At 40.9% G+C, this 20,000-nt stretch overlaps 1 protein-coding gene across 4 annotated transcripts in view; it reads right to left on the bottom strand.

Moving 5' to 3' along the window:
- fam110b (family with sequence similarity 110 member B) overlaps positions 1-20,000 on the bottom strand; it is a 131,226-nt gene that overhangs the window by 61,070 nt on the left and 50,156 nt on the right. The window contains exons 1-2 of one of the 4 annotated variants that reach the window (XM_034289493.1): positions 6,608-6,722; positions 523-659 (exon numbers count right to left, since the gene is read on the bottom strand). The exons of 1 other annotated variant lie outside the window; for it this stretch is intronic. The gene's annotated coding sequence lies outside the window, so the exon portion shown is untranslated. Of the gene's footprint in view, positions 1-522; positions 660-6,607; positions 6,726-20,000 lie in introns of those variants that run through there. 2 more of the 4 variants (XM_029119075.2, XM_034289494.1) reach the window with 2 other exon arrangements.

Genomic DNA, 20,000 nt, shown 5'->3' with positions numbered 1-20,000 from the left:
CAAACATAAATGACATTGCAAAAAGGCTTAATGGATTTCCATTACACAGTTTGTGCAGCTTTAAGTTCTAAGAAGATTAAGTTCTGCAGCACTATTAAGTATCATAATAAGACCTGTTACCATCCCACCAACACATAACCAGCCTCAAACTCCCACAGCACAGAAAAAACATCAGCACCCCCTTAAAAAACCTGAAGGGTTATTTTCACAAGCTTCCTGTTCTCAAATACAATTACTGGATGCACACCACTGTAAATTGAACGCTTCTGTTCCTCACTCAAAACTTTCTTTTTCAGCTTTTTTGGAAAGGAAAGAAAAAGGTGCAGTGGTCTCTACATCTTTTCTAAAGCTGTATGTTGAAAAATAGGCACCCACTCAGACATGATGGCGCACACTTGCATCACCAGATAATGTGCCGGATTACATTTTATTGTACACAGTGATAACTTAGGCAGTTGTTGGGGCTTTGAATATTTTTACCAATCACCACACACGTGCCACAACTTGCTGTGGAAGGCTGACCTTTAGGTATGGTTGAAAACAAACTCAATCCTTTTCATCCTCCCCTTTGCTGCCCATGGTTTCGCAGCAGGTGTCGAGATGGACGGCCTGCACCAGCAGCGAGGACCATAGGTGTCAGGATTATAGCACTGGTCCATCTGTCAGAGAATGACATCAGGTGACGCATGCACATGTTCACCTGCAGCACCAGGTAAAGAAAGGCTGCTGAGAGCTTGGAAGCTCTAAGTTGCAACAAAAACAGACTCAGGCAATACATTTTACTGATGGTGTTATCACTGGTATTTTCACTCAATTTTCAGTAAGCATAACCCATGTAATATTACCTAAGCAACATAACTCAATATTACTTCCTCTCTAGCTCTGTCTCTCTATGGATTATGTTTAAGCCTATAGCCCCTATTCCACCACTCTCTCTCCTTTCCACTGCATTTGTCTAATCGAATTACAAAGCTTCAGCAGAACATTTCTCTAGCAAGTTGGTGGTGGGGGTAAGGGGAGCAGCGTGAGCCTCTTCAGGATATCGGCAGGCATATTCTATTTTCATAAAGGAAATCCTCAGGAGACGATGTGAAGCAGCCATTCTTTTAATAATCCTGCTGAGAGGAAAGGCACAATTAACTCAGTCCAGGCTTGGCGAATGTGGGTGTTTATGCCCAAATTATGGAAAGCGGTATGCATTCTAGTTATGATCATTTGATAGGGGATGTAACACTTCCATGATACACAACAGTCCCGACTGAAATATGTAAGATATGAGTGCATTGATAAGGTTTGTAGTATTATGTGACTGGAATAACTGTTTATTTTGTAGCTTGTATTTATAACGAGCAGATTGCTGGTGAACGTATATAAATACCATAAATAAAAAAACATGGAAAATGATTGTGTTTTTGAAGTAAATCATAATTGCAAACCAAGTTGCAGATGTCTCATTAGGTTGATTTCCAAATGGCAGAACTCATGTTAGCTATGGACAAGGTCTTACAATTAGCACTTTGGTATGTGAGTTTTCAAGGGAACATGAGGAAACAGAGTTCCAATGAGACCAAAAAGTTGATACCCGAATTGCAATGTGTCACAGGGAATAGTCTCAAAAATTGTAAAAGCATACATCGAATATTGTCAAATTGCATCAGCAATTAAGAACAGCAGTCGGATGTCGAAGCTGATTGACAGGAATAGATGGACATTTTCCAACTATTTTGAGCTGAATCAGCATCTCCGTGACCCAATCTCAACAAAAACTGTACGTTGTGAGCTTCATGGCAGGATTGCAATTCATATACAGCTTGTATCCAAGGCCAATGTACAAAGATGCTCTACTTGGTGTGAGGACAAAACCTGCCTGATACCTCATCTTTTACCCTATTTCCTACATCCATAAGGGTTTATGTTTGGAGAAAACCAAAGGCTGTCTTCAGCCCACAATGTCTGCTTACAACTTAAGCATGGAGGGGGATCCGTAATGGTATAGGCAGCCATCTCAGTGGGAGACATTGGATTTGATGATTGCTCTGCATGGTTGAATAAAGGCCAAGGAATATGAACCCATTCTATATGAGCAGACCATTCTATAGTGTTACCAGCACTATTCCCTCATGATGTTCCAATATTCCAGGATGCCCCCATACAAACTGTTAAACAAAATCAGTAGTGATTTTAAACACCCCAACCAGATCTAAACATCATTGATCCTTTATGGGAAGTTCTGGAGCACAGAGTGAAAAGTAGATTTCCACTTCAGTCATCCCTTAAAAAAAATATTTTCTCCTTGTATAATGGTTCAGTGTCCCACTACACACCGCTCAGGAATTGTATGACAAGACTCTAAAAAGAATTGGACCCGATGTCCTTACACAGCTCTCTGGTCTTGGCCATTGTGGAGAGGTTGGAGTCTGTTTGATTGAGTGTGTGGACAGGTGTCTTTTATACAGTTAACAAGTTCAAACAGGTGCAGTTAATACAGGTAATGAGTGGAGAACAGGAGGGCTTCTTAAAGAAAAACTAACAGGTCTGCGAGAGCCGGAATTCTTACTGGTTGGTAGGTGTTCAAATACTTATGTCATGCAATAAAATGCAAATTAATTATTTAAAAATCATACAATGTGATTTTCTGGATTTTCTCTCCCAGTTGAAGTGTACCTATGATAAAAATTACAGACCTCTACATGCTTTGGAAGTAGGAAAATCTGCTAAATCGGCAGTGTATCCAATACTTTTTCTCCCCACTGTATATTACACCTCTAACTGAACAAATGTGCTGCCCCGATACACTGGCCAATACCTACAGCCTGCCTTGTTCTACAGATAACGTTTTTGAATCGTTTTAGTAGTATACTTAAAATTGTGGATTTTAAGATGGACTGCATTCCTAAAGTAAAATGAATTTGTGTTTCTAAGAATGTTTTTTTATTTGGTATATTTTTCAATGTACAAAGGAAACGATCAAAGTGTGAATGAGAGCACTCACTCAGAATATGTCCAAAGCTCTCTGCTATGCCAAGAAGACTAGCCTAGTCCTGTTGTATCCTGCTAATACAATGCACAACTCTGCACTTCATGGTTAAATAATTTGAAATGTTCATGGACTTGGAATGTATTGGTCTGAACCTTATATTATCACCACAAATGTCTTTTGTATTAATTGAAATTTATCGCCCACCATCCTCTAATATTATTTTCTATGAAAATTTGAAACAATTACTAAAGCAGTGTGATTTTAACAAAAAAGTTATTATAATGGGAGACTTTAACATCAATTGGGAAGATAAAACCGTCAGAAAGAATCTCAAATAGATAACTGATCACTTTGAGCTAAAGCAAATGATTAATGGGCCTACAAGAATAACTAATTCAACAAGTTCTCAAATTGATTTAATTTTTAGTAACCGAGCAGAGAGAATATAAAAAAAATTTAATATGTGAACAGGCCTTTCTGATCATAATTTGACTCTAGAGGCCAGAAAATTATCTAATAAAAGATTAAATTCATCCAGAAGGAAATATGACACTTATGGCATTCCAAAACGTAAACTAGATGATTTCAGAAATGCAGTTCATCAGATTGAATGGGAGGATTTATTATTCGGAAAAGATCAGGATGAAGACAGTCAAATATTTTCAAAAAAAATTGAGAGTACTATTATTGATTTTTGTTGTAAACTTAATCCTAAAAATATACTATCCCTTGGATTAATTCAGATATTTTAATATGAATGAAAAAACGTGATCTTGCTTTGAAAACAGCAAATAGATCAAAGTTTAGTTACGGAACAAGGTGGTAAAGTCATTAAGAAAAGCAAAGGCTGATTTTTTTCTGAGGATAATTAATGAGGCTAGAGGTATTTCAAAAACAATCTGGAATAAGTTTAGGTACTTAACAGGTGACAAAAGAAAAGATAGGTCATCACTTGAATTGATGGTTAACGGGAAGCTGACTAACAATCCAGCTGATGTAGCTGCAGCATTAAATCATTATTTTGTTGACTCGGTAGTCACAATTGCACAATGTTTTTCACCTAAGTATACAGAAATGTTTACAGTTAATACAGATGAACAAGACCTTACTTTAAGGGCAGTCTCTGAAGTAGACGTCATGAGAACAATTACATCTCTTAAATCATCCAGAGCCAAGGATATATTTGGTATGGATGTGGTAATGCTTAAAGAGCTTAGTGAGTCGTTAGTTAATCCTATTACTAAAATTATCAATCTTTCAATTTCTCAGGGGATGTTTCCAAGTGCTTGGAAGTCATATGTTATTGTGCCTATATTCAAAAGCGGTGTTCCTCATTCTGCTAGTAATTACAGACCTATTAGTATTTTACCTATAGTCTCAAAGATTGCAGAGAAATTGATGGCTGGACAAATCACAAATTATTTGAATAATAAGTATGTTGCTTTACATCCAATGCAATTTGGCTTTAGAGCAAACTATTCCACTGAGATGGCAAACTGCTATTTCACTGAAAAAGTTAAGTCCCTATTAGATAAAGGAGGGGTTGTCGGGGTTGTGTTTCTTGATCTCAGGAAGGCCTTTGACACCATAAACCACAGAATTCTGTTGTCTAAATTATTAAGTTTTATTTTGTCTCCACATACGTTGAGATGGATTGAATCATACTTGTCAGGTCGCACACAATATGTAAATATACAGAATTATAAATCAGCTCCTCTAAGTATATCCACTGGTGTTCCACAAGGATCTATTTTGGGCCCTTTACTTTTTACGTTGTACATCAATGATCTTCCTTCAGTCTGTCCTAACACTAACATTCAAATGCAGATGACACTGTTATTTATATACACGGAAGTAGTGTGTCACAAGTTGCAAACAAACTTACAGAATCCCTGGTTCATGTTGCAGCTTGGTTAGAACAATGCTGCTTACAGTTAAACATATCTAAAACAGTGTGCATATTTATCACCAAAACTAAGAATTCAAGTATAGTGCCAGATGTATCTGTATCAGGTGAAATCATGGAATTATTAAAGTTTGCAATCAAGTTGTATCTGAATATAAGTACCTTGATATTCTGATTGATTCCAAACTATAATTTAAGGCGCAGGTTAAAAAGGTCTGTAACCGGGTCAGATTTAGTTTATCTAATTTTTGATGAATATGCATTCCATGATTGTTTCTAAAATTACCTACTGTTAAACTACTTGGTCACACACTAATATTACTACTTTGTAACCACTAGAGTCTTTGTATAAACAATCACTAAAAACTCTTGATAAGAAATCAGTTAGGTTTCATCACTGCTTTGATGTTTAAGACTATACATAGCCTGTCTTCACCACAAAAACAGTTTGTGAATGTTAGAACAACTTCTCACCGATTTAAAAGGGGTGGGGAAAGAGGACTGTATTATCCCTCTCAAAAAAAGTTACTTTAGCCAATCTGTATTTTCGGTAAAAGCTGCAATGGAATGGAATTGCGTCCCACCAACCATTAGACGATTAGATGCTTTTGACTCTTTCCAGTCTCAGCTTAAAAAATGGTTATTGACAACTCAGCAGTGTCAACATTAGTATTGTATCCTTGCAATAGATTTCGTTGTACTGGTTGTTCTTGGCTATGTTGCTCTCTTCTGCTGCCATCTTCTTCTTTATCTCTCTTTTTTCATTTCCTTATTATTTTGTTTTAGATAATTAATGTTTATTTTTGTATCTTAAATGTCTTTTTTTCAATAGTCATATGATGTGTGTATGTGTGATGCTCTGTCTCTGTTTTTAGGGTGACTTCTTAACATTCTGTCAAGGGTCTACAAATGTAAAATAGCCTTTTAGGCAAATTCTGGCACGTTTACATTTATGTTTATTAATGTGCATTGCCCTGTAAATAAATAAATACTTAACATTTAAAAAAATGGAATACACTTCACTTACATTTAGAAATGCTGCAACAGACATAGGGCTCTTTTCGACACTTCTGATAGCTACAAATCAGAAACCAGCTATTTCATACTGAAACTGTGGGAGAACCCCTACAAGTTCTTCAAGTAAATACTTTGAAGGGTGTTGTAAAATCATATTTCTACGTGTTACTCAAAGAACCATACAAACCATACAACATGTTTGAGCAACCATTAAAAATTATGGGAAATAATTCAGTTTGCCATGGTCTTTGCCTCTGATGCATCAGACATCAACATATTACTCTTCAGCAGCAACAAAATCTAATTTGGATACATATTTTAACAATTGACTATTAAACATAACAAATGTCAAATATAGTGTATATTTTATTTTCAGCCTTTGTCTTGCAAGGTTGAAGAATTGCTGAAAATTTGAAGATTGATTTGGACTGAAGAGGGCCCTGAGAACACTGACATACAGTACCTGGAAAAGGGACTGAAGGTTTACCTATACTAATTGATTTCCAGGAATTCGAATGTAATCACAGACCTTTGCAACACCAGCAATTGCAAAATAATCACTTGATGCTGCTGTACTGTACCATGTATAAAAAAAATTAAACACTGTCTAACTATGTCCCACTTCTAGGAGTAAAACTCATCCTTAACAGGCTGTAACCTTTACTAGCCTGATAAAAGACAAGAGGCATGCAAATAAGACTTACAGCTTGAGCAGTTCTTCCTGGCAGCCCAAACGTTGATCAGTATTTTCCAGAGCTGCCGTATCAAGAAACACAAAATAACAGTACACATTGTAGACTCGTGTTTCTTGAGGTGTCCCAGAATGGGAGCATTTTTGCAACCCAAACAATACAGCCACGCCTAGGAGAGGAATTGAGCAGGATATGAGCTAACATGCACTCAGACCCCATTACCCTAATACAGTTTGATCTACCTGGGGCCTTAATCACAGCTCAACATCCTGTCTCTAATGCTAGTAGAACTGCTAGCCAAATCATATGGCAAGACCGTTACAGCAAGATTCAACAAGACCACTTCAACCACATGTTAGCAAGTCAACACGGAATATGGCACATGTTGGGAAAAAGAAGATAATTCTTTATTTAGCCCACGGAAATTAATAAGATTGCTTGGGGAATTGTCAAATGTGCCTAACAGGGAGAAATAATCATTTCAGAGCAGCCCTCAACACAGATTAAGGCGATGACTCTCAGGGTAATGTTTGGTCCGAAGTGGGATTGACAAAGGGTTAACAACATTAAAAAGGCCAAAGCTTGAGTTAACCTTGACACTGTCCACAGGTCCAAACGTTTGGGAGGTGAAGAATGAACCCACCCACATTGGCAAGCACAGGACATCTATCTTTCCTGGGACAGAGATGCAATTTCCCAGAACCACTCATACTAGGGCTAATTTACATTACAAGAGAGAGAATAAAACGCTAGATAGTTGCATTTACACTGGCATGATCGAGATGCACCACACAAGCCTCTGGGTGTCAATCGAAGGAAAATAAATCTATTAATATGCACATGCAAACCTCTGAGGGAACTTGATCGAAAATGTGTCACACCCTTCCTCGGAAAGTGACTCTTAGAAATAATGGTAACACTTAACTTGTGTAGTGTCATAACATGGTCATAACTCTGTCAAAACCACGTCATAACACGTCAGCTGACATAACATATATACTGTCATAACATAGTCACAACACTGTAATGACACATTATGAAATATGACATTATTTTTATTATATTATTATAATGATACCTACACATGTTTGTCAAAAAAAAAAAAAACCATTCTTTAACACCAGTCTTTTTATAAACAGTATTTTTATATTATATTATAAATGCTATATATCAATATAATTACGCATGAAGTGATATCAGATATTTACCTTCCCCAGTGCAACATTTCTCATGACTAGGATGCCAGCAGTAGATGACAGGAGCAATACTTGATATTCTCATTGTGACTAATGACCAACATAATGGCATGTACAGCCATGTAGCTGATAGGCCTATCTGGTTCCAATGATTATGGTCATAATGCATCCTTTGTATTGTCATCAACTGTATTTTGTCAGTTCAAGTAAAGTGACACAGGATGGTCACATTATGCTATCATGACATTTTTATAAACTGTATTTTCTCAGTTCAAGTAAACTGACAAACTGACAACTCAAAATACAGGAAGAATGACAGGAGGGTCATGGGACATTACTTTCTATAGTATATAAAATCTACACTAATATCAATTGCATGACTAGCATGGATTCCTTTTGTCTAAAGTTAAGGTATAACACATATACACAGAGCTACGGAAACAAATTAAGAGACCACTGCACCTTTTTCTTTCCTTTTCAAAAAAGTTGAAAAGGAAAGTTTTGAGTGAGGAACAGAAACGTTCAATTTGTAGTGGTCTCTTGAATTTTAACCCTTCTGTTCCTCACTCAAAACCTTCCTTTTCGACTTTTTGGGAAAGAAAAAGGTGCAGTTGTCTTTTTTTCCGGAGCTGTATAAACACTACCGTTCAAAAGTTAGGGGTCATCCAAAAATGTCACTGTTTCCTAAATAAAATGGCCAGAAACAAAAAAGTTTGAAACTCATCAGTCTATTCTTGTTCTGAGAAATTAAGGCTATTCCTTATGGGAAATTGCCAAGAAACTGAAGATTTCATACAATGCTCTGTACTACTCCCTTCACAGAACAGGGCAAACTTGCTCTAACCAGAATAGAAAGAGTGGGAGGCCCAAGTGCACAACTGAGCAAGACGACAAATACATCAGTGTCAAGTTTGAGAAACAGACACCTCACAGGTCCTCAACTGGCAGCTTTATTAATTAGAACCCGCAAAACACCAGTTTCAACATCAACAGCGAAGTGGTGACCCCAGAATGCTGGCCTTCTATGCAGAGTTGCAAAGAAAAAGCCATATCTCTGACTGGACAATAAAAAGAAACGATTAAGATGGGCAAAGGACATGAGAGTAACATTTGAAAAAAAGTGTTATGGAAAGCCTAATCTAAGTTTGAGGTGTTCGGATCACAAAGAACATTAATGAGATGCAAACCAAAATGAAAACATGCTAGAGGAGTGCTTTAAGATATCTGTCAAGAATGGTGGAGGCAATGTGATGATCTGGGTGGTGGTAAACTTGGAGATTTGTATAGGGTAAAAGGAAGACTTATCACTCCATTCTGCAATGCCATACCATACCCTGTAGACGGCGCTTGATTGGAGATAATTTCTTCAATAAGACAATGACCCAAAACACAGCTCCAAACTATGCAAGAACTGTTTAGGGAAGAAGTAGTAGCTGGTTTTCTGTCTATAAAGCAGTCACCAGATCTCAGCGTTGTTGTGGGAGCAGAATGACCTGATGGTACATAAGAAGTGCCCATCAAGGCAATCCAACCTGTAGGAGGTAATTCAGGGAGCATGGGGTGCATGGGGTGACATTTCCCCACTCACATTAAGGGCCACACACTCGACCTTGTCTGCTCTGTTGGCCTTAACCTCTCAGATATTTCCCCTTCTGTTTTCCCCGTCTGATCACAAGATTTTACATTTTTCTTTCTCCTCCAAAATACCCCACAACACGTAATATCAAAGCTGTCGACCCTCTCCATCTCTCCACTGCCATTTGCTCTGCACTACCCCTGGAACATGCTCCCAACAACCCTGATGATCTGGCAAATCAGTTCAACAGCGCTCTCTCTTCCTCCCTTAACACTCTGGCACCACTTAGAGCTAAGCATGTTTCATTCACCACCTCATCTCCCTGGTTTACTCCTGAGCTCCGTTCTCTGAAGCAGGTTGGCAGACGCCTGGAACGCCTGGCTAGATCAACGGGGCTCACTATTCACACCGAAGCATACAAACATCACTTCTCTACATACAGAGATGCCCTCAGTACTGCTCGGTCCTCCTACTTCTGCAACATTATCAGTAGCTCTAATATGAACTCACATACCTTATTCTCAACAGTCAACAAGCTACTTCAGCCTCGCCATAACAACCATACCTCACATACTCTCCCTGCCAACACTTTCCTTTCATTCTTCAAAGACAAAATCACAAAAATCAATGCATCACTGTTAGGTCAGTCTCCCTGTTCCCTTTCTCCAACTGCTGATTACTCACTCTGTCCACCGCCTGTTCTTCGCACTCACCTTCATACATTCTCCCCCATTGACTCTGACTATATCACCAAAATTATACTCTCGTCCAAATCAACTTCCTGTTCCCTTGATCCCATTCCAGCCTCTCTCATTAAAGCCTGCCTGCCTGCACTCTGTCCCTACATCACACGCATCTTTAACCTATCCCTCACCCATGGCACTGTCCCGTCCATCTATAAAACTGCTGCTGTCACTCCCATCTTAAAGAAGCCTGGACTAGATACCACCATCCTGAACAATTTCCGCCCGATATCCAACCTCCCCTTCCTTGCCAAAACCCTGGAAAGGACGGTTGCCTCTCAACTCCAACAACACCTGCTTCACAATGACCTGTTTGAACCCCTCCAGTCTGGTTTCCGCCCACTCCACAGCACAGAGACTGCATTACTCAAAGTTGTCAATGACCTCCTCATCTCTGCTGATGCTGGTTCCCTCAACATCCTGATTCTCCTGGATCTGAGTGCCGCATTTGACACCGTGAGCCACCAGATCCTCCTCACCAGGCTCAGGGGTCTGGGTGTTGAGGGAACCGCACTCTCCTGGCTGCAAACCTACCTCACAAATCGAACCCATTACATCTCCCTCAGTCACCAAAAATCTGAAATATCTACAGTCACGCAGGGGGTCCCCCAGGGCTCTGTTCTGGGTCCCTTACTCTTCATCATTTACATCCTCCCCCTTGGTCAGATCCTCCGCCACTTCAACCTTAATTTCCACTGCTATGCTGATGACACACAGATTTATCTCAGCACCAAATCTCTCACCAACCCACCTCTGGCCCAAATTGAATCATGTCTCTCTGAAATAAAAATATGGATGCATCACAACTTCCTCAAACTCAACAGTGAAAAAACAGAACTTCTTCTCATTGGCACCAAATCCACCCTTAGTAAAACTGGCACATTCTCTCTCACCATTGACAACACTGTAGTTTCTCCTTCCCCCTGTGCTCGCAACCTTGGGGTCATCCTTGACTCCACCTTATGTTTCGAGCAACACATTAAACAGACTGCCAAATCATCTTTCTTTCATCTTCGTAACATTGTAAAACTCAAATCCTCCCTCCCCCCACCTGCAGCTGAAACTCTGATTCATGCATTCATCTCCTCCCGTCTTGACTATTGTAACTCCCTCTTGTCCGGCATCAACTCCTCATACCTCCATAAGCTCCAAATGGTTCAAAACTCTGCTGCTAGGCTTCTTACTCATTCAAAGTCCTGGCAGCACATCACCCCCATCCTCTGTGAGCTTCACTGGCTCCCTGTCAAACAGCGCATTGAATACAAAATACTCCTCCTGACTTACAAAGCCCTCCACAAACTTGCTCCCCCCTACCTCTCGGACCTTCTTCAACACCATCAACCTTCACGCTCACTCCGCTCTTGTACAGCAGGCCACCTCATCATCCCCAGGATGCAAGCTACGGAGCTGTGGTGACAGGGCATTCTCCAGGGTTGCTCCCCGGCTCTGGAACTCACTGCCACAATCCATCCTTGACTCTGACTCTCTTAACACCTTCCGCCTCCGCCTTAAGCCATTTCTGTTTAAACAAGCCTTCCCATAGCCCCTTTGTTGTTGTATATTTTATTTCTCAGTGTTCTTTGTTTTGCTTGTTTTTGTAAAGCGTCTTTGGGTCATTGAAAAGCGCTATATAAATCCCATGTATTATTATTATTATTATTATTATTATCTCTTCAGATTACCTCAACAAATTAACAACTTGAATGCCAAAGGTCAGCAAGGCTGAAACTGCTGCAAATGGAGGATTCTTTGACGAAAGCGAAGTTTAAAGGACAATTATTATTTCTAACCTAGTTTATGACCATTTCCAATTCATTTTGCTATATTTCCTATTCCAATTCATTTAATGTATGTTTTCATGGAAAAAACTTTAGTTTAATGCTTGTGTATATAAAGTGGGGCAAACAAGTATTTAGTCAGCCACCAAGTGTGCAAGTTCTCCCACTTAAAAAGATGAGAGAGGCCTGTCATTTTCATCATAGGTACCCTTCAACTATGAGAGACAAAATGAGAAAAAAATAAATCCAGAAAAATCACATGGTAGGATTTTTATGAATGTATTGGTAAATTCCTCGGTAAAATAAGTCTTTGGTCACCTACAAACAAGCAAGACTTCTGGCTCTCACAGACCTGTAACTTCTTTAAGAGGCTCCTCTGTCCTCCACTCATTACCTGTATTAATGGCACCTGTTTGAACTTATCAGTATAAAAGACACCTGTCCACAACCTCAAACAGTCACACTCCAAACTCCACTATGGCCAAGACCAAAGAGCTGTCAAAGGACACCAGAAACAAAATTGTAGACCTGCACCAGGCTGGGAAGACTGAATCTGCAATAGGTAAGCAGCTGTAAGAAATCAACTGTGGGAGAAATTATAAGAAAATGTAAGACATACAAGACCACGGATAATCTCCCTCGATCCGGGGCTCCACGCAAGATCTCACCCTGTGCGGTCAAAATTATCACAAGAACGATGAGCAAACATCCCAGAACCACACGGGGACCTAGTGAATGACCTCCAGAGAGCTGGGACCAAAGTAACAAAGGCTCCCATCAGTAACACACTACGCCGCCAGGGACTCAAATCCTGCAGTGCCAGAGGTGTCCCCCTGCTTAAGCCAGTACATGTCCAGGCCCGTCTGAGGTTTGCTAGAGAGCATTTGGATGGTCCAGAAGAGGATTGGGAGAATGTCATATGGTCAGATGAAACCAAAATATTCTGAGTTGCAGCCAAAGAACACCATACCTACTGTGGGGGTGGAAACATCATGCTTTGGGGCTGTTGTTCTGCAAAGGGACCAGGATGACTGATCCGTGTAAAGGAAAGAATGAATGGGGCCATGTATCGTGAGATTGAGTGAAAACCTTCTTCCATCAGCAAGGGCATTGAAGATGAAACGTGGCTGGGTCTTTCAGCATGACAATGATCCCAAACACACCGCCCGGGGTTACGAAGCATTTCAAGGTCCTGGAGTGGCCTAGCCAGTCACCAGATCTCAACCCCATAGAAAATCTTTGGAGGGAGTTGCAAGTCTGTGTTGCCCAGCGACAGCCCCAAAACGTCACTGCTCTAGAGGAGATCTGTATGAAAGAATGGGCCAAAATACCAGCACCAGTGTGTGAAAACCTGTGAAGACTTACAGAAAACGTTTGACCTCTGTCATTGCCAACAAAGGGTATATAACAAAGTATTGAGATTAACTTTTGTTATTGAACAAATACTTATTTTCCACCATAATTTACCAATGAATTCATAAAAAAATCCTACAATGTGATTTTCTGGATTTTCTTTTCTCAATTTGTCTCTCATAGTTGAAGTGTACCTATGATGAAAATTACAGGCCTCTCATCTTTTTGAGTGGGAGAACTTGCACAATTGGTGGCTGACTAAATACGTTTTTTGCCCCACTGTACATATACACAAAAAAGTGTGAAATAACTGAAAACAGTCCATTTTATATCCTTGGCCCAGAGAAAACGCCTGCGCTTCTGGATCCTGTTTGGATACGGTTTATTTTTTGACCTATAGAGTTTTAGCCGGCAACGGCGAATGGCACGGTGGATTGTGTTCACGACAATGTTTTCTGGAAGTATTCCTGAGCCCATGTTGTGATTTCCATTACCTGTCCTCCACTCATTACCTGTATTAATGGCACCTGTTTGAACTTGTTATCAGTATAAAAGACACCTGTCCACAACCTCAAACAGTCACACTCCAAACTCCACTATGGCCAAGACCAAAGAGCTGTCAAAGGACACCAGAAACAAAATTGTAGACCTGCACCAGGCTGGGAAGACTGAATCTGCAATAGGTAAGCACCTGTAAGAAATCAACTGTGGGAGAAATTATAAGAAAATGTAAGACATACAAGAATGCCGTTTATGTGTGAACGGGGTGTAACAGCACGTCTGTATTCATACGTTAGAATAGTCTGCGCTATTCTACTCATACGTTAGAATAGTCTTGGGATCACTTCGAGACAAACTGCATTGTGGGATTGTTGACGTGCTGTACTCTGCCTGCTGTTACCTACCTGGCTACCTGCCAAACTTTTTCGAATTTACTCGATATAAACTAATTGGTCAAAATTCTATTTTAGAGTTTTACCAACGCAATATTTATCTGTTGACCTCTTACCCAACTTTTCTACACCGGGACTCTTTTTGGACATAATTAACAGAACTACTCACCCCTGAACACCGGAGGCTAAGTATCATTACAATGCCTTTTCACTGTAATTGTTGTAGCAACAACACGGAGGAGAATGTTCGTCTTAAGTTAAAGATAGCAGAGTTAGAGGCTCGGCTTCTGACGCAAATGCCAGGCAAGGATTATGCTAGTGTAGAAATAGAAAAATCTGCGTCAGTGCCACCAGGTAGAAACGATAGTTTTGTTAGCCCCCCGGCACAGCTCCTGCAGCCGGGCAAGAACTTTCTCTTGGTCACTGGGAAGAAATGCCGTCGACCAGTTAAACCTGAATCGTTGCTAAAACCAACGATTCAGGTTTCCCCACTGGAGTCGGAGTCAAGGCCGGAGCCGTCTTCGGAGGGGAATGGTCGGCAGGCATGTTCTACCGGTGGACTTGAAAAACTGAAAACTTTAGTCATTGGCGATTCCATCACACGCAGTATTAGACTAAAGAATCAGCCGGCGATCGTACATTGTTTACCGGGGGGCAGAGCCACCGACGTAGCCGCAAATCTGGGGTTGGTGCTAGCGAAGTCTAAAACTGGCAAGTATAGAGAGTACAGAGATATTGTTATCCACGTTGGCACCAACGATGTTAGGATGAAACAGTCAGAGGTTACGAAGCAGAACATAGCATCAGCGTGTAAATAGCTAGAAAGATGTGTCCGGCAATCGAGTAATTGTCTCTGGCCCCCTCCCAGCTAGGGGTGGTGACGAGCTCTACAGCAGACTTGCGCAACTCAATCGCTGGCTGAAAACGGAGTTCTGCCCGTCGCAGGAGGTAGAGTTTGTAGATAACTGGCCTTCTTTTTGGGACTCTCCCAGAAATAGGGCCAGGCCTGATCTGCTGAGGAGCGACGGACTCCATCCGAGCTGGAGTGGTGCTCTTCTTTTGTCTAGGAACATTGACAGGAGTCTCACTCCTATAGCTTTAACATGAGATAGGGTGCAGGTCAGGCTGCAGGCTGTTAGCCAGCCTGCTAGCATAGTGGAGTCTGTCAATAGCATAGCCAGAGTAGTTAGTACAGCTTTACCTATTGCCACTGTGACTCGTTCCAGGCTGAGAAAAGTTAAACAAGGTAGTGCTAACAAAAACAACCTTATTAAGATAAAGCCTTCCTCCACATCGGTCAAAAATAAAAATAATTGTATCACTTCGCATCTCAAAATGGGACTCCTAAATATTAGATCTCTTGCTTCCAAAGGCAGTTGCGGTAAATGAATTAATCTCTGATCATAAACTAGATGCTATTGGTTTATGTGAAACGTGGCTAAAGCCTAATGAATTCACTGCTTAAATGAGGCCTCTCCTCCTGGCTATACTAGTGATCATATCCCTCGTGCATCCCGAAAAGGAGGGGGTGTCGCTAATATTTATGACAGTAAATATAAACTTACTCTCAAACATATCACAGAGTTTCATTCTTTCGAAGTTTTACTCATGAAAGTTAACCAGGCAGATAAATCATTTTACATAGCTACTATTTATAGGCCCCCCGAATTCTTGTCTAACCTTGTAGTCATGGCAGATAGTATTCTAATTTTTGGCGATTTCAATATCCATATGGAAAACCCCAATGATCCTCTTCAAAAAGCCTTTCAAGCCATAATCGACTCAATGGGTTTCATCCAACATGTCTCAGGTCCAACACATTGCCACAATCATACCTTAGATTTAGTCCTGTCACGAGAAATAGATATTGTAGATCTAATAATTTACCCCCAAAATCCTGGATTATCGGATCACTGTCTTATTACATTTACCGTTAAAACAAGAAATCCACTTGCCCCCCAAACAATGAGTTTCAAAAGCCGTACTATAAATTCTCGGATTACAAATAAATTCCTTGATATTCTTACTAGTTCGCTCATAAATGACAGAGTAAATAAATCTGTAAACGATCAAATCGAGGATCTAAACTCAATACTGCGAAATACATTAGACATAGTTGCACCACTAAAAACTAAAGAAATACGCAACAAGAAACTTGCTCCTTGGTACACCGACAATACTAGAGCACTTAAGCAAGCCTCCAGAAAATTGGAGCGAAAGTTGGAAGTATTTAGACTAGCCTGGATAGACAGTACAGTACAATACCGAAAATCACTCATGTCTGCTCGATCAGCTTATTTCTCCAACCTGATTGAGGCGAACAAAAACAATCCAAAATTTCTCTTTGATACAGTTGCAAAGTTAACAAAAAAGCAAAGCTTAGCAAGTGAAGTGGGTCTTCACTTTAGTTGTAATGAATACATGAACTACTTTGATGAAAAGATCGTCACCATTAGAAAACAAATAACTGAATCCTTAAATAGTTATGGTCCTAAAAATCTCAGTTGTCCAAAAAATTTCCGGAACCTCCCTGATCAGGTGTCAATGGGGACACTTGAGTTTTTTGATACCGTATCGCTCGACACATTTACAAAATTTGTAATGAGTTCTAAACCCACAAACTCTCAGCTAGACCCGATTCCTACAAAATTACTTAAGGAGTTATTTCCTGTGCTAGGTCAGCCAATGCTGAACATAATAAATTGCTCCCTTTCCTCCGGATGCGTACCAAACTCACAAAAAATTGCGGAAATTAAGCCTCTTCTAAAAAAATCTAATCTAGATCCCGACATATTAAACAATTATAGGCCAATATCGAACCTCCCGTTCTTCTCAAAAATCTTAGAAAAATGTGTTTCCCAACAACTGAATGCCTTCCTAAATACAAAAAACATTTATGAAATATTCCAGTCTGGTTTTAGATCCCATCAAAGTACTGAGACTGCACTCGTGAAGGTAACAAATGACCTTCTAATGGCCTCAGACAAAGGTTCCGCATCCGTCCTGTTGCTTCTTGATCTTAGTGCTGCTTTTGACACTATTGATCACTCCCTTCTCTTAGAGAGACTGGAAACCAATATTGGGCTACGTGGACATGTTCTAGCCTGGTTTAAATCTTATTTATCTGAAAGATATCAGTTTGTTAGTGTGGATGGCATAACCTCTGACAAGTCAAAGGTATGCTTTGGAGATCCTCAAGGCTCGGTTCTGGGCCCATTACTTTTCTCACTATACATGCTCCCTCTGGGCGATGTAATCCGAAATCACAATATTAACTTTCACTGTTATGCTGATGACACACAGTTATATATTTCAATGAAGCATGGAGAAGCCCCTAAATTAGCTATTTTGGAAGCATGCGTTTCAGATATTAGGAAGTGGATGACAGAGAATTTCTTGCTCTTAAACTCAAATAAAACAGAAATGCTCCTTTTAGGACCCAAAAAACAAAGAGCGTTGTTAGCAGATCTCACTGTGAACCTCGACGGCTGCATGGTCGTATCCCAAAAAAACTGTAAAAAACCTTGGCGTTACCCTTGACCCTGTCCTCTCCTTTGAAGAACATATAAAATATGTCTCAAGAGTTGCTTATTTTCATCTTCGAAACATCGCAAAAATTTGAAACTTTCTATCAAAAACTGATGCAGAAAAATTAATTCATGCTTTCGTTACTTCTAGATTAGATTACTGCAATGCTCTTCTCTCTGGTTATCCAGACAAATTAATAAATAAACTTGAATTAGTGCTGCACACAGCTGCTAGAATCCTAACTAGAACAAATAAATTTGAACACATTACTCCTGTCCTGGCATCCTTACATTGGCTGCCTGTTAGGGTTAGGGCTGATTTTAAGGTTTTACTCTTAACCTATAAATCAATACATGGACTTGCTCCTACTTACCTTGCTGAAATGATCCAGCCATACATACCTACACGTAACCTTAGATCGCAAGATGCAGGCCTTTTAATTGTACCTAGAATTTCTAAACAAACAGTTGGCGGCAGGGCCTTTTCTCATAGAGCTCCACTCCTGTGGAATGATCTGCCAATTAAGGTTAGAAATGCAAACTCAGTGCAAACTTTCAAGTGTCTACTAAAAACTCATCTCTACAGCACGGTTTATAATTAGGTGTAGCCTGGCCCGGGGGCGTGAAGGTGACCAGTAGGCTTGATACTGTCCACCCTTGCTGTCTTGCCAGGTGGGCTCTCGTCGCCACTGGGATGCCCTCCCTCCAATGCCCTTCGGGGGAAGAGTCACTGACTTGTTGTTGACTCTCTATTGCGCACTTGTGCAGTTGGGCTGTACGCTGCTAGCAATACTCGGCCCTCATTCAGGGGGGTTGCGGTTGGTGGGTGTCCCTTTGGTTGATGCCTGGCAATGTGGGTGGATTGATTTCCTGCCTGTTGGGCCCTGTCCGGGGCCTCCCCCGGGTAGGGCCACAGTGTCACCGGACCCCCCCGTCTCAGTTTCCAAGGTGTTACGCTGCTATATTATTGTGCTGGGGGACATGAGGGATGTACTACTAACTTTTCTCAGTTTCCTCCAATTTTAAATTTTAGAAGGAGATGAGGTCCTGGTCCACACCTGCGGATTACCTGGTTTGGGGGGACCATTGCTGTTCCTGTCCTTGTCCACCTGGTCATACTTCTGACCTAGTCTAAAATCGAATATACTCTGGATTTAGCAAAGAGAAATTTATTTATTATTCCAATTGGACTCTTAATATCTCACCCGGCACAGCCAGAAGAGGACTGGTCACCCCTCTGAGCCTGGGTCCTCTCTAGGTTTCTTCCTAAAATTCGACCTTCTTAGGGAGTTTTTCCTAGCCACTGAAATTCAACACTACTGTTGTTTGCTCCTTGGGGTTTAAGGCCGGGTGTCTCTGTAAAGCACTTTGTGACAACTGCTGTTGTAAAAAGCGCTTTATAAATACATTTTGATTGATTGATTGATTACAGTATCATTCCTGTATGTGATGCAGTGCCGTCTGAGGGCTCGAAGATCACGGGCATCAAAGTATGGTTTTCCGGCCTTGACCCTTACACACCGAGATTGTTCCAGATTCTCTGAATCTTTGGATGATATTATGCACTGTAGATGATGATAACTTCGAACTCTTTGCAATTTTTCTCTGAGAAACTCCTTTCTGATATTGCTCCACTATTTGTCACCGCAGCATTGGGGGAATTGGTGATCCTCTGCCCATCTTGACTTCTGAGAGAAAATGCCACTCTGAGAGGCTCTTTTTATACCCAATCATGTTGCCAATTGACATAATAAGTTGCAAATTGGTCCTCCAGCTTTTCCTTATTTGTACATTTAACTTTTCCGGCCTCTTATTACTACCTGTCCCAACGTTTTTGCAATGTGTAGCTCTCGACCCTCCGCCGGCTCCTGATCTTCAGCCGGTTCTGCCTCCCCGGCCTGTCCCGACGGCTCCACCACCCTGGTTAGTCTCGGCTGTTCCGCCCCCTCGGCGGGTTTGTGCCGATGGGGGTACTGCGCTGCCCCGCCCCCCCTCCCTTGGGCTGGGGTTCGTCTTGGCCCGTCCGGTGGCCGGGCCTTTGGGGGGGGGGGGTACTGTCATGGTGCGGTGAGCAGCAGCGCCACCGTGCCATATTTTCACAAGTTCCCATATTCTCACGAACACATCCCGGACTGTCACATGTTTTCAATCCTCCACACCAGGTCCCAATTTGAATCGTTTGTATGTGTATATATGTTTCCCCTCTGCTCCCCTCATTGTGGCTCATTGTTCTTGTCGTGTTTGGATGTCGTGTGTGTTGCCGGTCTTTGTAAGTACTTGTTCCATTGTGTATTGTCGTTTTTGCTGCTTTAGTCAGCCCTTTGTTTTTGTGTGTTTTG

This window comes from Esox lucius, chromosome 3, assembly GCF_011004845.1.
Source record: "Esox lucius isolate fEsoLuc1 chromosome 3, fEsoLuc1.pri, whole genome shotgun sequence".
NCBI lineage: Eukaryota > Metazoa > Chordata > Actinopteri > Esociformes > Esocidae > Esox > Esox lucius.
The sequence above is the reverse complement of the archived record's forward strand: the minus strand, read 5'-3'. Positions and strand labels throughout refer to the sequence as shown.